Source organism: Neofelis nebulosa, chromosome 8, assembly GCF_028018385.1.
Source record: "Neofelis nebulosa isolate mNeoNeb1 chromosome 8, mNeoNeb1.pri, whole genome shotgun sequence".
NCBI lineage: Eukaryota > Metazoa > Chordata > Mammalia > Carnivora > Felidae > Neofelis > Neofelis nebulosa.
The window spans coordinates 16,992,727-17,014,080 of NC_080789.1; the positions used below are offsets into that span (position 1 = coordinate 16,992,727).

Here is a 21,354-nt window from a genome sequence, read left to right on the forward strand (position 1 = left end):
GCCGATTGTTAAGGAAGAAATTGATTCAAATCATTTCCCTATTAAAGCGTAGAATACTTCTGTGACGATTAAAAATAATATGTCTGGTAAACTGTCAAGCAAATGAAAGGACTCCTTCCATCAACATTCAATAAACCATTGTTACTCACTCTGATGAGCCTGGCACTGCCCTGCTGCTGGGGATCAGCGTGTCGCAGGCGTGACGTTCACTGACCAAGGAGAGACAAGGACCGGCCACGCCACTGTACCACTCTCCACCCACCCCTGTCCTGAGTGAAAAGAGCATGGCAGTGGTCCAGACACATGACAGCAGTGGTTTGGTCGGCAGTGGTGGCCCAGAGAAGGCAGTCCATGGGCTCGGCATATATTTGGGGCAACTGGACAAAACTGAACTTGGGAAACACTGTGGTAGGTGCTGTGTTGGAGCCCAAATGCCAACAGGAACGCAGGAGAGGCAGTGACTAGTTTTGCCTGGTGATGACATTGGAATTCAGTATTAAGATCAAAAAGAGCTTGCAAGTCAGACGGAGGGAAATGGAGAAGCATTCCAAGAAGAAGAAATACTCTGAATAAAGGTTGCAGAGCATGGAGGGTGCTTGTGCCTTTAGAGGGTGCTCAGCAAGCCCTGTGGGATGAGCTGGAGGGAAAGGAGGAGAGATATCCATCCCGCTGCCCCCAACTCAGAATATTACACACCCAAGACAGGTGGAAGAATAATATTCTACCTTGAAAAATAAAGTTTATGTATTTCTGATCACAAAAGTCTCACACACATTTTTGGGAAATGTATTAAGAATGTATATTTCATCACTCACAAAAAAGCAGGATTTCTTTATTGTCTCACTTACAGACATATTATTATATTTATGCAGGTGTCCCCTGCCTTTTGAAAGCTTACATTATGCCACTTCATTTTTACAGAAGATCTACATTAGTACCTGTTTTTGCTAACCAAAAGAAACCCAAATAAAATGTTTCCTCTTAGGAAAAGAGTTAGAGAGCCACCTGGGTGGTCAGTCAGTTAAGCGTCCGACCTTAGTTCAGGTCATTATCTCACAGTTCATGAGTTCTAGCCCTGAGTTGGGCTCTGCACTGACAGCATGGAGCCTGCTTTGGATTCTGTCTGTCTGTCTGTCTGTCTGTCTGTCTCTCTCTGCCCCTACCCTGCTCACACTCTCTCTCTCAAAAATAAATAAACATTTTTTTAAAAAGGGGAGAAAGAAGAGGCAGAAAGAGAAAATAGCATTAATCATTTGTTTTGCAGCGAGCTGAGCCAGTAAGAGGCAACACGTGCCCCGAGCAGTGAGGGTGGCCAACAGGCTCCTTCTCCTGGGAACCATACTCAGCACTCAGCATTTAGATCAGCATCAAGCCACCATAGCTGTGAGCTATATCTTTGAGCATCTGTGCTTTATCTCAATTTATTTTGTGCATCCATCAGCAAGGTGTGTCCCTAAGGTATCAGAAGAGTCTGAGAGAGGTGACTTTTTGGGTTTGGGAACACTCAAAGATTTTTCCATATAAATTGATGGTAATTGCTTCTTTGTTTTATGCCATTTCAGTTTACAAAAGTTTTCATAAGAACGCTCTACTTTTGGATAGGCAGGGAAACTGTGTGTGTGTGTGTGTGTGTGTGTGTGTGTGTAATATATGGGATAATTCTGTATATAATTTTGTGTCTTTGCTTTCTGAAATATACTGTGCACATATTCCCATTAAATTACATATTCTTCAAATGTATTTTATGACTATGCAATATTCCTGTATAGCTGATTCATAATGTTTAAGCATTCCCTTATTTTTAAATATATTGCTTCCAATTTCTCTTTACTATAAAAACTGATGTGGGGCGCCTGGGTGGCTCAGTCGGTTAAGCGGCCGACTTCGGCTCAGGTCATGATCTCACGGTCTGTGAGTTCGAGCCCCGCGTCGGGCTCTGTGCTGATGGCTCAGAGCCTGGAGCCTGTTTCGGATTCTGTGTCTCCCTCTCTCTGACCCTCCCCTGTTCATGCTCTGTCTCTCCCTGTCTCAAAAATAAATAAAAATGTTTAAAAAATTTTAAAAAAACTGATGTACATCCTTTTCATGTAAGTCTGTACATCCCTTATTATTTCCTTAAAATAAATCCCTGAAATTGAATGTCTGAGTCCAGGATGTGACCATTTTTTTTAAGTTTATTTATTTTGAAAGACAGAGAAAGCATAGGTGTGCACCTGCATGAGCGGGGGAGGGCCAGAGAGGGAGGAAAAGAGAGAATCCCAAGTAGGCTCCACACTGTCAGCTCAGAGCCCAACCCAGGGCTTGAACTCACAAACCATGAGATCATGACCTGAGCGGAAATCGAGAGCCGGACACTTAACCGATGGAGCCACCCAGGTGCCCCAGATATGGGCATTTTTAAATGCTCTTGATTCAAGCTGCCAAACTGGCCTCAGAAAGGTTTTATTACTTGAAGCTCCCAAGCAAAGATGAGAGCGTGCACTTCACCATACTCATGCCAAGGCTGAGCATTCTTGCATTTGATATCTTTGTCACTCAAATAAGTATTTATTAGGCATCTACTATGTGCCAGGTGCTAGGTGCCACGATAAAGCAGTAAGCAAGAAGGACAAAGATCCCTGTTCCTGGAGCTTCCATCCCAGTGAAGGAGGCCACACCCAGGAAGGAAAATACGTAAAGTGTAGAATGTGTTTCTTATAAATGCTAGGGAGAAAAGTTAGAAATAAAAAAAAAAAATACAAACCCAGAAGTGGGACTAGAAGCATGGGTACATAGGAGGTGGGTTTTAGACGAGGTGGGCAAGGAAAGCCTTAATGGGGGGCATTTGAGTCAAACCCTGAAGGAGAGAGGAAGCTGGGTGCAGGCATGGGTGTGCCAGCAAGTATGAAAATGGAAGACGATGGGGTGCCTGGGTGGCTCAGTTAATTAAGCATCCGACTTTGGCTCAGGTCATTATCTCACGGTGCATGGGTTCAAGCCCCACATCAGGCTCTGCTGGAGTCTGCTTCAGATTCTGTGTCTCCCTCTCTCTCTGCCCCTCCCCTGCTTGCTCTCTGTCTCTCTCTCTCTCTCTCTCTCTCTCTCTCTCTCAAAAATAAATAGTAAAAAATTAAAAAAAAAAAAGAAAGAAAATGAAAGACAAGAGCCTGGTTGGCAAGTTCAAATGCAGAATCAGTGTAGCTAGAGCAAAAAGGGAGAAGTCAGAAGGGTTACTGGAATTAGGAGTGGTGTAAGACACCTGTTGTGCAGGACTGTATGGACTTCAGCTCTTTCACTGAAATTGAAGAGGAAGCACTGGAGGGTTTTGACTTGACATTTAACCAGAACCGTCTGAATGTTGTGCTCCCAACAGGCTGGAGTAGGTTAAGGAAGGAAGCACGAGATGTGTCAGGACTCAGGAGGCTATTACAGTAATCCAGGAGGGAGATGATGGTATAGACTGGGATAGCAGTAATGACAATGGAGAGAAGAAACAGAAATGTAGGCACATCACAAAGGTGGTTCCTATGCCTACCAGATTTGCTGATACAGCAGGTGGAAGACAGAGGAGAAAAAGAAGCATTAAGGATGACGCCCAGCTTTTTGAAGAATGAAGTTGCCCTTTACCAAGTTGGAGAATTCCACAACAGGAGAAAAACTGGGAAGGAAGACAAAGAACACAAATTTGGGAGAGGAGGAGCCAAGATGGCAGAACAGCATGGAAGGTTTTTTTGTATCTCGTGTCCATGAAATACAGCCAGACCAACACTGAACCATCCTGCACACCTAGAAAACTGATTTGAGGATTAACACAACAATCTGCACAACCTGAACCACAGAACTCAGCAGGTATGCGTGGGGAGAGAGAAGCCCCAGAGGGCAGGGAGCTGTTTTGCTTACGGAGAGAGGATGGAGACGGGGGGTGGGGGAAGAATACGGGAAAAGCACCCACCCAAAAGCAGCTGGAGAGAAAGTGGAAAAGTGGAAACAGCCACAGGGACTGAACTAAAAAAGGGAGAAAGGAGAAAGGAGAGGGTTTAAATTCCACTAAGACTCTATAAACAGGGGAAATGCAGACTCTGAAACTCCACAGCTCTATACCTGGCCGTGCTCTGGTGGGAAGGGTGAATCCCCAGGAGCAGAGTGGAGTCTGGGGTTCTTTGGGCCACACGGGAGAGGCAGTTCCCCTGCTGGGAGGACATCGGGTAGAGGCTGTGTGCCCCCGCTTGACAGGCAAAGGCTCCAGTGGACCTGGGAGAACAGCCACATTTGCTGGTGCTGGATCAAGGTCGCTGGGGTGAAGCCTGGTGTCAGATGCGCTTTGTGATTTTCCATAATCCCTGAAATGCTGCCGTTACACAATCGTGTGATCTTTCTCTGGGGCGAGCTGGCACCCAGCCGCAGTCTCTGAGCATCGGCAGCAGCACAGTCCCGAGAACGTTCCTGGGTGCAGCCGGCACCCAACCATTGCTCGGTGAGACCGTCCCCCAGAGGATCTGAGCGGGTCAGAGCCGCAGTCCCTCAGAAGTAAGGGGCCAGGAAACACAGACACATCGGAGATAAAACTCAGGGGGGAGGTGCCATCTGACAGCATGGTCACAGACAGTGTAAAAGAGGGGAGTGGACAGAAGCCGAAGACAAAGGACTGGTGCGCGGTTGCTGAGCAGGGAGAACAGAGTTCCGGTACTAGAGACTGGGCAGCTGGGTGGCGCCATTTTCACTGCTCCCGCGCATGAGCATGGGAGCACCTACGAGCGCCGCAACAATCCACACCAGTAGGCTAGCAGCGCCATCTGGTGGAGAGCGGAGCCATTAATCTGACCCCTGCCCAACTGGGCCAACCTCGCTCTTTAGGAACACAAGTCTCTCTGCCTGCTTAGTTTATAGACCATAAAGCACTTCATAGTTTGACTTCTAGGGGAAAACGAAGTAATTTCAATCGTATTTGTTTGCTGGTCCATCTATTCAATTTTCTTTTTTTTTCTCTTTTTTGTTTCTTTTTCTTGAATACAGAAAGAAAAAAATTTATTTTTATTTCCAATTTTTATTAAAAATATTTTTCTTTAATTTTTTCTACTATATTTTTTACTTTTGTGTAAATTTTTTCAAATTCTATTTTACTTCCATCATTTCATTTTATTCTATTTCACTGTATTCATTTTTTCAAATTTTCAAACTATTTTTTTTCTTTCCTCTTTTTTCTCTAATCAAGCCCCTTTCAACACCCAGACCAAAACACACCTAGGATCTAGCATCATTTATTTGATTTGTGTGTGTGTGTGTTGTTGTTTTCAATTTCTTAATTTTATTTTAATTTTTTTTATTTTTAAAATAAAGGCAACAGACCAAATGGGAGAAGACATTTGCAAATGACATATCAGATAAAGGGTTAGTATCCAAAATCTATAAAGAACTTAATCAAACTCAACATCCAAAAAACAAATAATCCAGTTAAGAAATGGGCGAAAGACATGCATAGACACTTCTCCAAAGAAGACATCCAGATGGCCAACTGACACATGAAATAATGCTCAACATCACTCATCATCAGGGAAATACAAATCAAAACCACAATGAGATACCATCTCACACCAGTTAGCATGGCTAAAATTAACAGCTCAGGCAATGACAGAGGTTGGCGAGGATGTGGAGAAAGAGGATCTCTTTGGCACTGCTGGTGGGAATGCAAACTGGTGCAGCCACTCTGGAAAACAGTATAGAGGTTCCTCAAAAAATTAAAAATAGAACTACCCTATGACCCAGCAATTGCACTACTAGATATTTATCCAAGGAATACAGGTATGCTGTTTTAAAGGGACACATACACCCCAATGTTTATAGCAGCACTATCAACAACAGCCAAAGTATGGAAAGAGCCCAAATGTCCATCAATGGATGAATGGATAAAGAAGATGTGGTGTGTGTGTACACACACACACACACACACACACACACACACACACACACAATGGAGTATTACTCGGCAATCAAAAAGAATGAAATCTTGCCTTTTGCAACTACATGGATGGAACTGGAGAGTATTATGCTAAACGAAATTAGTCAATCAGAGAAAGACAAGTATCATATGACTTCACTCATATGAGGGCTTTAAGACACAGAACAGATGAACACAAGAAAAGGGAAGCAAAAATAATATAAAAACATGGAGGGGGACAAAACATAAAAGAGTCTTAAATATGGAGAACAAACAGAGGGTTCCTGGAGAGGTTGTGGAGGGGGATGGGCTAACTGGGTAAGGGGCATTAAGGAATCCACTCCTGAAATCACTGTTGCACTATATGCTAACTAACTTGGATGTAAATTTTAAAAATAAGAAAACTAAAAAAAAAAAAAAAACAACAAAGATTTGGACTTGTTAAGTCTGAGATATGGTTTAAGACATCCAAATGGAGATATAGACCAGACAATTGCATAGAGAACTCAAGTTTCAAGAGCGGTCGAGACTGAGGACAAACACTTAAGAATTGATAGTGCATACATGAAAAAATTCTCAGTATCACTCATCATCCAGGAAATACAAATCAAAACCACATTGAGATATCACCTCAAACCTGTCAGAATGGCTAACATTAATAACTCAGGCAACAACAGATGTTGGTGAGGATGCAGAGAAAGAGGATCTCCTTTGCACTGCTGGTGGGAATGCAAACTGGTGCAGACACTCTGGAAAACAGTATGGAGGTTCCTCAAAAAACTAAAAATAGAACTAACCTATGGCCCAGCAATTGCACTACTAGGTATTTATCTAAGGGATACAAGGGTGCTATTTCAAAGGGACACATGCACCCCCATGTTGATAGTTGGCACTATCAACAATAGCCAAAGTATGGAAAGAGCCCAAATGTCCAGCGATGGATGAATGGATAAAGAAGATGAGGTATATATATATATATATATATATATATATATATATATACGATGGAGTATTACTTGGCAGTCAAAAAGAATGAAATCTTGCCATTTGCAACTACGTGGATGGAACTAGAGGGTACTATGCTAAGCGAAATTAGTCAGTCAGAGAAAGACAAATAGCATACGATCTCACTTATATGAAGACTTTAAGACACAGAACAGATGGACACAAGGGAAGGGAAACAAAAATGATATAAAAACATGGAGATATAAGAACAAAACATGAGAGACTCTTAAATAGAGAAAAAACAGGGTTGCTGGAGGGGTTGTGGGAGGAGGGATGGGCTAAATGGGTAAGAGGCTTAAGGAATCCACTTCTGAAATCATTGTTGCACCACATACTAACTTGGATGTAAATTGTAAAAAAAAAAACAAAACATAAATTATAGAAAAAGAGACAGAAAGAAAAAATAAAAATAAATAATAATAAAAAAAAAGAACTGGCAGTGCATAGAATAAATAGAAAAGAAGAACAGTCCAAAGACCAAGCTGGTGGACACACCTAGCTATAGAGGTTTGGATCATCAGAGGGAATCAGCAAAGGATACTGAGAATCAGCAGCTGGAGAGGCGGGAAGACAATCGAGAGAACTTGGTGACCTGGAGGCCAAGTGCAGAAATGTTTCAGGGAGGCTGGAAACATCAAGAGCAAGATGAAGACCAAAAACTGACCATGAGATTTAGCAACAAGGAGGTCATTGGTGACTCTGAGAACAATGGTTGTAGTGGAAAAAGGAGTGAAAACCTGAATGGAGTAAGTTCAAGAAGAGGAAGAGAGAAACTGGCGACAGTGAGTATAGACCAGTAAATATTGTAAGGAGGTTTGCTGCAAAGGAAGGAAAGAAAGGGGCATTAGGTCAATAGAGAGGGTTTTTTTAAGGTAGGAGAAATAAAAGCACATTTTTATGATGATGGAAAGTATACTGTAAAGGGTGGAGAATTGATTTGGGAATTGTTGGAGAACTGGACTTATAGGAGCAAATCCCCTCCTTGGGTCAAAGTGGACAGGATGCAATGCTCTCCAGTTGCAGTATTTGGAGTTTGCAAGGAAAGGAAAAATGGGATACCCAAGGTTGGGGGAGCTTGATTGTTCCTGTTTTTATTTCTGTTTGGTGAAATAGGAAGCAATGGTGTCAGCTTACAGTGAGGATGGGAGGGGATGTGGTAGATGTTTGAGAAGTGAGAAAATATGACATAGCCATCTAAGAGAATGGAAGTATGAATGGACTAAGGAAATAGAAGGTAATGGCCAGGCAGCACTGTGGACCCACTGGAAGTCTCTGTTAGCTGATTGTCTATTTCTATGCAGTTCTATTCAGCTGCACATGTGCAGGCAGGGGAATGGCTCCATCCAGGGTCATAGTCAGTCAAGTGATTGCAGCAGAAAACAGGAGCAAGCGAGTTGATCATGTGTGCAATGGAGTGATGATATTGATTGACCTTAGTGTTTGAACTGGGTAAGGAAGGACATGAGGGCACAAGACGGATTAGCAGTGAAAGCAGCAATGAGTGGTCCTGGTGGGGTTGAAAGACTGTTGGAGCCAGGAGATGGAAAGAGAGGGGATAGTGAGCAACAGTGTGGAATGTTAGGAAGTGTCACTGTAAAAAGTTATAGTTACGTAAATAACAAGAGCTGGGGCGCCTGGGTGGCTCAGTGGGTCAAGCGGTCGACTAGACTTGGGCTCAGGTCATGATCTCACGATCATGCGCTGACAGCGCAGAGCCTGCTTGGGGTTCTCTCTCCCTCTCTCTGTCTCTCTCTCTCTCAAAATAAATAAACATTTAAAAAACGTGTAAATAACAAGAGCTGGGGCATGCAGTGGGAGTGAGTGTCAGAGGGTGGGTAGAGAACAAGTTAATTGGGGAAGATAAGGTCAAGGAGTTTTGAGGCCAGGGAACTGAAAGGTTCCCACTCATGGATGTTGAAAGCAAAGAGTAATAATACCGGAGTCACATGACCAAGAGGGGCCCTCCTAATAGAGCAGCAGATGCAGTGATGAGCAGTGTCTGAAAAGTGAAAACTGTGACTTTTCTTTGCAACCTTTGACTTTAATGAGGTTGAACTTTTCCCACAATGATTCACTGGCCATTTGTATCCCTTTTATGAATTGCCTTTTTGGTTCCTTTGTCCGTAATTCTCTTAGGCCGTTCATCTAAGAGCACTTTGCAAAGCACTTTAACCTTCTATCACAAATGTTGTTTGTCTCTTCAGTTATTTGCTTTTTAAATGTTTCCAGGCTTGTTTTTTTTTCTTACATAGGCTTTCATTTTTTACATAGTCCAATCTAACAAAACTTTTCTTTATGGATTCAGCATTATGTGTCATTCACATAAATCTCTTTTCCGATCCAGGTCAGACAAATAGTCAACAATATTTTCCTTTTCTATGGTTTTATCATTTATATTATGCTCACATCCACTCAAATACATTGATAGGTTATTTGGTGACTCTTGCCATTTGTCTACCCAATCAGCAAATTATTTTCAGCACCATTTAAAAAAGATACATTTTTAAAAAAGGACAAATCATCCTTTACATTCTAATTTATAACGACATCATATGCAAAAATATTTATATATTTTCTCTTCTGTTCCATCAATCTATCTATTCCTGTACCGGCCCTATTGTGGCTATTGTGGCTTTATTAGTGCTCCGAGATCTGGGGAGAGATGTTCCTGTTCTACTCATCACTTTCCCAGTTTACATGTTTTTATGACTGTAACTGCTTTAAAGCTGCAGGCAATTATAGAAAGACAATAACGTGTCCGTAGAAGACACAACTTCCTTTGAGCATTCCCTCTCAATATACCACCCTTGTATAGAGAATTAGGAAATCCAGAGCTACAGATTCCATTCATTAGCTCCAAACAGAACCAAATCAGTCAAAAATATACCTAGGCCAATAATTAGAATAGACCTAAAGAGGGTTGTTTTTTTTTTAACAGACCACTTGCCTAAAACAAAATCAGTATCTCCTGACTCTCTTCTCTGTTCCCACTGGCTTTGTTTCTATGGGAATCGGTGCTTTTGAGGGTATGGTTGTCTTAACCATTTACCACTGTGTGGCCCTTCTAATATGATACTCCATTCAATGCTTTCTGCGTGTGATCTCCAGGACGCCAAACTTTCCCAGATTTCCCCTCCCTCTCTCCCTCTCTCTCTCTCTCTCTCTCTCTACTCCTTTCCACTCTCCTTTGCTGGTCCTTCCCCATCTTCCAAGACCCAAACACTGAGTGACCAGGACTCAGCCTTTCAATCTCTCCTCCATCTATTCACTCTGCTGGCAATCCCATCACCCTGTGGCTATAAATTCCATCTGCACACGGTATGTATGTGTGTGCCATCTTACCTTCCTTTCCTATGTACCCACTTTGAAACTGAAGAGTCACCTCGAAGCTAATGTGCCCAATCACCTGATTATCCCTCAAGCCTGCTCCTCCCACAATCTTCCCCATATCAGCAAATGGCAACTGCATTTTCCTAGTTGCTCAGCCAATATCCTTGGAGCACTCCTTAATTCTTCTTTTACTCTTATATCCCACATCTGATGCAGCAGCAAATTCTACCTGCTCTACCTGCAAAATACATCTAGAATCTGACTACTTCCAATGCTATCACCCTCTTCCAAACTATCTTCTTCTCTCTCCTACATTACTTCAACCACGTCCCAACTGATGTCCCTGCTTCCCTCCTCACCACACACAATACATCAACCTGTAATCCAGTTAAAACTTGAACCATCTCTATTCCAAACCATCCAGGGGCTTCCCACCTCATAGAATGAAGTGTCTACACACAGAAAAGCAAAAATAGACAAATGGGATTGCATCAAACTAAAAAGCTTCTGCACAGCAGACAATCAACATTGTGAAGAGAGAACATACAGAATGGGAAAAAAAATATTTGCAAGCCATATACCTGATAGATGGTTAATATCTAAAATATATAAGGAACTCAAACAGCTCACTAGCAAATAACCCAATTTAAATAACCCAATTTTAAAATGGGCAGAAAATCCAAACAGAAATTTCTCAAAAGAAGACATACAAACAGCCAACAGATATCTGAACAGATAAATGAAAAGATGCTCAATATCATCAAAGAATTATAAATCAAAAACACAATGAAATACCACCTCACACCTATTAGAATGGCTATTATCAGAAAGACAAAAGATAACAAGTGTTGGTGAGGATGTGGAGAAAAGAAAGCATTTTTACACTGTTGATGGGAATGTAAATTATCATAGACATTATGGGAAAATATGGAGATCCCTCAAAAATTAAATACAGAACTACCAGTAATTCCTGCTTCCAGGTATATATCCAAAGGAAATGTAATCAGTATCTCAATGAGATGCTCACTGCAGCATTATTTACAGTAGCCAAGACATAGAAACAATCCAGTGTCCATCAACAGATGAGAGCATAAAGATGAAAGAAGATATATAATAATATATATAGTTTATATAATATTCCATTATAGATACATATTATGCTGTTATATTTTTATATTGTATGATATATATAATGGAATATTATTCAGCCATGAAAAAGGAAATCCTGCCATTGATACCTACATGGATTAATCTAGAAGACATTTCGCTAAGTAAATACAGACAGAGAAAGATATATACTATATGATCTCACTTACGGTGTAATCTAAAAAAAATAAAGATTGTACTCATAAAAGCAGAGAGTAGAATGATGGCTGCCAGTGGCTGGGAGAATGGAGGAAATGAGGAGATGTTAGTCAAGAGTATAAAGTTAGTTATGTAGGATGAGTAAGTCTAGAGATCTAATGTACAGCATAATGACTATAATTAATAATATTGCATTAAACACTGGAAATAGGTCAAGGGAGATCTTGAGTGATCTCATCACACACAAAGAAGGAACTATATGAAAGAGGTAATGTGTTAATTAGCTTGACTGTATTTATATCAAATTGTGTTGTATATCTTAAATATATACAATTTTTATTCTAAAATATATGAATAACTTACAAAGCCATTGGTCAACAACAAACCTAATCTTCCTCCAAAATCTCTTCCCTAGCAGCCCTCTAGCCTCCCCTATTTCTCTCCCATTTGCGATTTTTGCCCAGCCACACTGAATTCTTTGCCCTCTTTAAACACTGAAGACACATGCCTGCATGAGGTATTTTAACTTGTCCCTCTCTTCTCTTTAAAATGCTCTTCCTCTGGATACCACATGGGTAGTAGCTACTTCTTCAGGTCTTTGATTCAAGCATCATATTTACAGTGAAAAATTCCCTGATCATTCTATTTAAGATTAAAGTTACAATTCCCATGAGGTACCTGAGTGGTGGCTCAGTCAGTTGAGTGTTCAACTTTGGCTCAGGTCACGATCTCATGGTTTATGAGTTCGAGCCCCACATCGAGTTTGCTGCTGTCAATGCAGAGCCTGCTTCCAATCCTCTGTCCCTCTCTCTCTCTCTCTCTCTGCCCTCCTCCGCTCATTCTCTTTCTCTCCCTCTCTCAAAAGTAAACATTAAAGTTATAATTCCCACCTTCCCAACTAACTCTCTATTCCCTCTTCTCTGGCTTAGTCTTCCCCATAGAACTTATTACTCTCACAAACTATAATGTGTGTGTGTGTGTGTGTGTGTGTGTGTGTATGTATATACATATACATATATATGTATATATATGCATATATATACATATGTATATATGTATATATATGTATGTATATGTATATATATGTATACATATACATATATATATGTATATACATACACACACACACACACACACACACACACACTCATTTAGTGTGTGGCTCCTTTGTAAAACATAAGCGATGTCATAGGATTTGTTCACCGCTGCATCTCCAATGCCTGAAACAATGACAGGCAGAGTAGACACTCAGGAAATGACTGTTGGATAAATGAATCAATCAATGAATGAATTCTGCTAACAATCTTAGAAGAGAACTAGAATAGATTTTGTACCATTCATTGCAATTTGCCAAGGTGCAAGAAAACCCAAATGACTTGCCAAAGACCTTAAAATTGTCTCAAAGGTATGACTACTGTAGAAAAGACACCATAGTTGCTTCTTGTCTGGGAGAGAGCCACAAATTATTTTGCTTTCCCTACCAACATAAGGCCATTTCTTCATAGTGGGTCTAGGGGACCCAATTCTAAGAATGGAAAAGAATATACAATTGTATACAGATATACACGAATATACCTGCCTTCTAAGGAGTCTGAGTACTTCAATATTACATATGTAGAGAATAAGCAAAATACGCAGTCGAGTGCTAAGTTATCTAAGTGTAAAGTCTCCACTGGACAAAGAAGCTTGTCTTCATTTAATAGAATGGTTTTGTGGAAAAGATATGGAAGAAATAAATGAAACAACAGGATGATTTCAACATTCTCAAACACGTAATTACTAAGTACCTGGTCATACTTGGTGCTGGGAGGGGCATGACCCTGCCTTAATGCAATGTTTCTGATATTCTTGATGGAACCTTTCATTTGGAACATATTCCTATGTTTCTTCATTTTCCTTGATTCTCCGTGTTGGTTTCTATGCATTAGATTAACAGCCATCTCTCCCAGTCTTGAAGGTATGGTCTCGTGTAAGGGGTGAACCCTATCAAACTCTTGGTTGCCTCAAACCTTTCCACAAATTGCACTGTATCTGAAAACTCCAAGTGTTTTGTATGACAGATTAAATAGGAAAGCCCCACCTTCACCATCTAGACCTAATAATATCATTCATGCCTCCCACAGAGAGACCACAAACCCGGAGCTGGGATAGACAGCAGGACCGAACCTTCCGACAGCCCCCACACAACAGGTAAATGGAAGGACCCAGAACACAAGCTCCACCACTGCATCTCTCCCTCAGTGCCTTCCCACAGCTTTTAGAAGTTCTAGTGTAGCTTATGAAGTGCCTCACTAGCTCATCGTATCGCCCCTCTCACCCCATCACCATCAGCTCCCATCCAGCCAAGATGAACTCCTAGCAGTTCCCAGGATATGCCAAGAACCCTCGGTGCCTTCTTTGTACCTGAGGTTCTGCGCCTGAAGCCTCTTTCTTCTCCCACCTCTGGCTGGCCAGCTCACCCTCTCTCATGTGGTTCTGCAGAGGACTGCCCTCTGGGGAATCTTTTCTAACCCGCCAGTCTGACTTAGCTGCCCCTGTTCTGTGCTCCCAAAGTAATCCATGCCAACACTGGGCATGGCTCTGCGTACACTGCAGGTTACTGGGTATATCCTCACTAGTCTGAAGAGCCTAGCATGCAAGGACTTTCAACCATACTGTTAACTAATACCCACCTGGGGCACAGCGAGAACTTGACTGATGATGGCTGATGAGCAACTGAAAATCAGAACTGGGTACTAGAACACAATCTATGGAAAAGCACATCACTTTGTACTGCTTGAAGTTATCGCATGCATTATGTAAAAGTAAGCAAATAAGCAAATGTCTTCCTGGGAATGAGTCTCTTACAGAACTTTTCACCCTGAAATTCCTCACAACCTTGGACATGGATACCATATGACTACACAAAGCTCTCATTTGCAAAACTGAACCTTTTCTCTTCTTCTTCAAGCTCTTACCAATTCAAACATGCAGAGACAGCTTGCCCGTCATGCTAACTTAGCATCTTCTATCATTCTGCCTCTCTCCCCCAAGCCTTACTCCAGATCACTTTTGAGAACTCAATTTATCAGGCCAACCAATCTTCAGTAACACCTCAGAAGTTAGTTGTACCTGCCAAAACCAGACTTCTACATCCCAGATTTTCTTCCAAAACTAAACTCTAGTGGTCTTTCTTAACTAAGTCTAGGAGTAAATGTGTCCTAGCTCAGCAAGTTTCTTAAGAAGGCCTTCTCTAATCTATTAATCAGAAAATTTCTGAAACTCATCCTTCTGTTAATATTTTTAAATAATAATCTTGCAAACAACCAGGATATATTGTTTGAAAAGATGTTACCTCTTAGCTTTCAGGCATTTTTAAGGCTTCACTAATCTCTCACTTTTCTTTTGAAAGATCTTAATGTTAATAGATCTCCTACTTTAAGTCTTTCACTCAAGATTCTTGCAATCCTTAATAAATATTATAATCATTCGCCTTAAGACAGAGGTAAGTGAGTGGCAAGTATTATTAGCATGTGAGAATCACAAGGTTCTAAATTTAAGTAATGTCTAGTTGAAGGAAAATGTTAAGACTTGTCATAATATGGAAAACACTATTCATTTATAATAAAATTGATGAAGTTTTAGGAGTATGCTTTAACTTTTGACTTGGATTTTTGTTTTGTAGGCCAGCTTGCTACTAAAAGTCAACCTAAGGCAGGGGGGTGGGGGGAAAATAAGCCATGTCAAGAACCAATCTGGGGGTGCCTGGGTGGCTCAGTCAGTTAAGCAACTGAGTCTTGATTTCAGCTCAGGTCATGATCTCACATTTTGTGACAACAGTCCCACATTGGGATCATGAAATAGAGCCCTGTGTTGGAATCTGCCCTGACAGTGCAGAGCCTGCTTGGGATTTTCTCTCTCTCCCTCTCTCTCTGCCCCTACCCCTTTCTCAAAATAAATAAACGTTAAAAAAAAAAAAAAAGAAAAGAACCAACCTGAAGAACTACCAATGGTCAAAGCTCAAAGAATTTGAGCAATAAATAGTGACAGTATCGGATTATAATCTAAAGAACAAAATAGATATCCATCAATACTGATATAAATAAGAGATTGCACAAATAAGTACATAGGGGAGAACAGACAAATATTCCTTAGAGAAGAATTCCAAATAATACATCTGACTGAATGAGGAAAGTAGAAAACCAGCACTGAAACACCACAGTAATAAATGCTACAGGCAACATCTGAGAGTGAATGCTACAATTAGTGGGCAAACCTTTAAGAAGAAACAGGACATTTTCAGAGTCTCCAAGTATCTCCCCCAAAATACTACTGTAGTGCTTGTTAACAAATGTCTAAAAATTCCTTGATACTCCTTCCTCCAGGAGGTAGAGTTTTATTCTCCTTTCTTTTGAGTATGTTCTAAACATGGTAACTCATTTTATAAGGACCAGAGTTTGGAAAAGAAAAATTAGAAACCTTACAGTGGAAAAACCAGACAGATGCCCCCCTAACCAACCAAGCGATCATGGTCATTATCACCAGCAACAAGCTGTGGTGAAATCATGAGATACGATGTGTGATGGGGGGGGGGGGGGCATCGCCTCTGTGGTATTCTACCCTAAAATCTAAAACCTCAGTCTAACCATAAGAACACAGACAAATCCAAATTGCGAGACATGCTACAAAATATCTATCAGGAGGCCCCAAAAGTGTAAAGGTCATGAAAAAACAAGGCAAGACTGAGAAAACTGCCAGAATGGGGAGACTAAGAAGCCAGGAGGACCTAATATAATGGAATGCAACGGAACCTCGGATTGGATCCTGGAACAAGAGGAAGGACCTTTATGCCCAAACTAACGGAATCCCACCAAAGTCTGTAGATTGTACCAATATTTAATTTCTTAGTTTTGACAAATCTGTGTAAGACGTTAGCATTAGGGGAAGCATATGGGAATTGTCTGTGCCAACTTTACACTCCTCTATAAAGCTAAAATTATGTCAAAATTAAACGTTTTCACAAAGTTAATCTGTTATCCTTAATGGAATAAACTGCTGCTGTTCCATAGAAATGCCATTAGGGGACAGGGGGATGGATATTATGACCATGTCTTACTCTTACCTTCAATGTTCTTTTGTCATGTTAAAAGTTCAACGGGCTTTCATACAATTCTAGGTTCGTGTGAGATGAGACCAGGGTGGTAAGCAGTGTAAATGGAAAAGTGAGAATGTGTCTTGGCATCCAGGGACAGACAGCAACCTAAGCCAAAGCGAAGGGGAGAACCGATCACAGGGCCACAAATTTGTTTCACAGAAGCCAACTCACACTCCCCGTGGCACAATGGCCCCAGGACTATCATGTCCTTAGGAACTTAGGCAGTTCTCTGTGTTTGCTTTGGAGTCTCCCTGCCTCTCATTCAGGCTTCTTTCCACACAACAGCTTATTCTTACATACAAATGTTAAATTGGTGTATCGTATTGACTAATTTGTGGATGTTGATCATCCTTGCATCTCTGGGACAGACCAACCTTGATCATGGTGTGTGATCCTTTTAATGTATTGTTGAATTTGGTTTGCCTGTATTTGTTTTGTTGAGGACTTTTGCATCTATGTTCATCAGGATTATTGTGCTGGCCTGTAATGTTCTATGCTGTGGGGTCCTTGTCTGAGAAGAATACGTATTACATCTTTGAATGTTTAATAGAATTCATCAGTGAAGCCATTTGGTCCTTTTGTTTGTTGGGAGGTTTTGGTTACTGATTCAATCTCTTTACTGGCCATTGGCTTATTCAGATTTTTCTATTTTCTCAAGATTCAGTCTTGGAAGATGGTATATTTCTAGGAATTTATCCACTTCTTCCAGATTGTCCAGTTTGCTGGCATATAGTAGTATGTTTGTAGTATACTAAACTACTATATAGAAGTAGTTTGTTTGTGGTAGTCTATTATGATCCTTGTATTTCCATAGTATCAGTTGTAACTCCTCTTTCATTTTTGATTTTAGGTATGTTAGCCTACATGTTAGCTTATCTACAAAGAACCAACTCTTCACTACCTTTTCTACTATCCTTTTAGTCTCTCTTTCATTTATCTCCACCTTATTATTTCCTTCCTTTGGGCTTCATTTGTTCTTTTCCTAGTTCTTTTACATAAGAATAAGCCATCTAGATCCACAGGGAGCACCTTTCAAGGTATATCACATATACAGTCTTGTGGGTCTGCAATCCTAAACCCTGCAGACTTTCCAGACCAGGAAATCTGGAGGCGTCCCCAGGGGGACAACTGCAAAACTCATGGCTTTCTGGAAGGTTATCAGCCAGCTGTTAGGAGGCCAAGGGAGAGCTCCAGTATGGTTATCTTCCTGCCCATCTTCCCTGGGGGCACCTCTGTAGCCTAAGAATATGTGGCAAACCAGAAGCCTAGAAGCCTGCCCCTCGGATTGAGGCTCCAGGACAAGAAAATATCCTTTTTCACATGAACCCTGGAGGTATGTTTCAGTCCTCTGCTTGTGCAGTGCCCTGGGGGGTGGCAACCCATCAAGGACTGATTGTCCAACGGGTCTAGAAACACAATCGCCCGTTCCCACCAAAGCCAGGTGCTCCAAGGTGACCCTTGTGTGGGCTGCACATGCCCTGTGGCTGGCACAGTGGGCCATGGGGGCAGGGCACTCAGCTGGAGCTGGGTGGGCTTCGGCTGCCGTACCTGCAAGCAGGACACTTCCACCAGAGCTAGCAGGCTTGGGGGGTGGGGTACAAAAATGGCGACCGTCAGCACCAGTCCCAACAAGGCAGAAGCAGAATGCAAAAATGGTGTCTGCCAGCACGTCTGTCCCCAGAGACTCCCAACAGGTTCCCGTCTCTCTGGCAGATGCTGTAAGATTAACAAATGAGTCCCCTATGCATATGATCTAAGCATCTTTTACACTTACTTTTGTGCTGGGTCCTGGGATGAGTGGGTCTGTGTGTAAGCCCTTTAAGAGGGGATTTTTCATTCCCTAAAGCCCTCTGGTTCTCCTGGAAGTCAGCCCTGTTGGTTTTCAAGGCCAGGTGCTTCGAGCGTTCATCCCTCTGACGCAGTTCCCAAGGGCTGGGTTACCTGAGGTGGAGCAAAACCCCTCCCTCCTCAGGGACAAGTTCTGTATCAGTGAGCCCCTTCCCAGTTGCTGGTCCCTGTGCCCAGGGTGGAGCTGCTTGCAAGAGCATGACTGTGCCCCTCCTCCCCATTCCGTGTGGCACTTCTATCCTTTGTTGTGGAGGCGCGGTTCAGCTAGCTTTCAGGTCCTTTTCGGAGGGAACTGCTTCACGTGGAGATGTAGTCTGCTGTGCACGTGGGAGGAGATGAGTTTAGGATCTTTCTATGTTGCCATCTTGAACCTCCTCCCAATAAACTGTCCTGATAAAATATTGACAATAGCTATTAGGACCACGCAGATCTCCCAGGTCTGATTTACTCTTTCCTCAGAGCTAGGTCCCATGGCTCATGACACCCCAGATGCAGCCAGCAACCACTCGAAGCAAGATCCAAGACTCTGCTCTGGCCACCTGCTCAGAAAAGCACTTTTGATATATATTTATCAATTTGACATCCCAGCGGTTGTCACACAGACCAGATATGTAAGACAATGTCTTCCTTCTTACGAAAAATTTTGATTCTTCGTGGCAATCGAGTTATATACATTGTTAGCTTTATACACTGATACAGTATCTATATATCACAATGCCATGTGTGACTTCTTTGAAAGTGATCTTTTAAAAAACAATTAAGAAATCCAGGTGAAGAGGGATTAAAAATGTTTTAATTGTTGAAATACATCGGTAAACTGAGTAATCTACATTGCAGTACTAAGTGGCCACACATCCTCAAATAAAGAACTTTCCATACACCCCACGAACCATCAGTCACAAATCCTCGAAGAGAGTATAGAATTAACATGATGAGAACGGGAGAATCGATGGATACGAAGGATCCAGGGTGACATGAGCCTTCGGCTAAAGAAAACAGAAAGTTAATCGAAACGCGCGTGGGGCATGCAAATTTCAGTGGCTTATTTTTAAATATTGCAACATAAGACACACCGTTCCTAACTGAAGAAATTCTCTGACGCTTAAATAAAGCTGAAAACCAAAAGGTAAAAAAGGAAAAGAGGTAACAGTAAGAATCAACTTAACCATTATTACAGCTAAAAATTAACGTGACCTAGAAATAGTGAAAGGTAACACACAAATATATTACTTTAGGGAGTTCACGTATAGTGCCTTAGTATCTGAAGTCATAACTAGAATAAGGATTTTGTTATATAAAAGCTATCAAAAAAGTATCAGTCAAAAGACATGATCTTCATGAGCTGTGTTGAGTGGCCAAGGTGACGATGCTGCCAGGCATAGCAGGCTGGCTCCAGGCACCAGCTTGTGTCAGCTTGTCTTCCGCAGGTGGACCCCAGAAAGTCCCATCTGCCCATGTACTGTTCACCCACCTCCTGTCTAGCACCACGACGTTCAACATGTACCCATGTTTCAACTACAGACTTAGGAATCTGGGTGGGGAGGGGAGGCGAAGCAGGTGACTATTTAGAATTTCCTTGGGAATTTCTGTGCACATTATGATGTCCCATGGGGTGCAATTCCTTCCAAATCTTAACGAGCAAGCTGTGAAGACAACAAATGTCAAAGGGGGAAAGAGTTAGTGAGCTTAAAAAAAGTACAACTCAGGGAAAACAAATACCAGCTTTAAGCTGGTTTTTTAGCTGATAATTTCAGCTAAATTACTTACTTATTCTTCCTTTCAGTAAAACACACATTCATGATTCACTCAATACTTATTTAAGTCTAAATATGTGGCCAGCACAGCGCGAAGCACTGATGACACATATATAAAGAGACAAAGAGCAGTGGGGAAAGAGACTTATGGGCTTAGAATTAAAATATGACATGATAAGAGGCGCCTGGGTGGCTCAGTAGTTTAAGTGTCTGACTTTGGCTCAGGTCATGATCTCTCGGTTCGTGAGTTCGAGCCCCGCGTCGGGCTCCGTGCTGACAGCTTGGAGCCTGGAACCTGCTTCAGATTCTGTCTCCCTCTCTCTCTGCTCCTCCCCTGCTCTCACTCAGTGTCTCTCAAAAATAAACATTAAAAAAATACACACACACACACACACACACACACATATATGATATGATAATGCCCAGACCAGCTGCACATCAACATCACCCAAATTAAAGACACAGACCGCTCAGCCGTAACATCGTTTCTTTCCTACTTGGCCAGACCCTGCTGGGAGAGGTGTAGCCATCCCCACAATCTCCAGCTCTCCCAGGGGAATCTGCTTCAGCCAGGCCCTCCATGGGCATCTGAGAGCATCCCTCAAGCTTGTCTGGGCTGGGAGTACTCCACACATCTAGATGGGCACAACTTTCACCCAAGAGTCATCTGTAGAAGAAACTATACTTTTGTAGCAAGACAGAAGTCTTGCAGGAGATTCTGAAATCATTCCGCAGTTTGTTTCAAAAAGTAACCAAATTAACTTTGAGCTCTGGTCACTGAGTGGCGTTATTTCGAGAGATTCTGTACATGCTAGGTCAAAAAAGTCTCCGACCCTTTCCATGAAGTATTTTTCTCTGCAAAGGACAGTCTTCTTGGGGTTTCTGAACAATAACTTAAGCCCAGAGAGCCATGAGCTCAGACATATCACAGGGAAGTGATGCTTAGCAACTATGGAAAAAGGAGAGCCTTTCAACTTAGAAAACTTCTCAGGCAATTCAAACAGAGTGGGATGGCAATAAAATAATATGTGTTTATAGTCATGAGCAGTAAAGAGGTATTTTAG

The 21,354-nt window shown here is 41.8% G+C and overlaps 1 protein-coding gene across 1 annotated transcript in view; it reads right to left on the reverse strand.

Moving 5' to 3' along the window:
- Positions 1-19,307: 19,307 nt before the first annotated feature.
- Positions 19,308-21,354, reverse strand: part of C8H12orf75 (chromosome 8 C12orf75 homolog) — a 38,818-nt gene continuing 36,771 nt past the window's right edge. The window contains exon 5 of the mRNA XM_058741543.1: positions 19,308-20,179. The gene's annotated coding sequence lies outside the window, so the exon portion shown is untranslated. The remainder of the gene's footprint in view (positions 20,180-21,354) is intronic.